This window comes from Bison bison, unplaced genomic scaffold (genome assembly GCF_000754665.1).
Source record: "Bison bison bison isolate TAMUID 2011002044 unplaced genomic scaffold, Bison_UMD1.0 scf7180017864213, whole genome shotgun sequence".
In the NCBI taxonomy this organism is placed as follows: domain Eukaryota; kingdom Metazoa; phylum Chordata; class Mammalia; order Artiodactyla; family Bovidae; genus Bison; species Bison bison.
In genome coordinates, this window is record NW_011494785.1 from 6070818 (window position 1) to 6071045 (window position 228).

The following is a 228-nucleotide window of genomic DNA, read 5'->3' on the forward strand; positions in this document are numbered from 1 at the left end:
GACCGGCGGAGGCGGCACACGGACTGCCTTTACCGCCCGCTGCCCCGGCTGCATCCCGGAGACCTGGGGCGCAGGTGCCGGGGGCCCACGCCTCCACCCATACCCCCTTCCGCGCCTTCCGTCGGCGGGCTTCCTCTCGCCGCGACAACTTCCGGGGCGCGGGCTGCCGGGGCTTGTAGTCCGAAGTCCCTCGCCTGCCTTGGGGGACGACCGCTCCAAGAGCGGAAC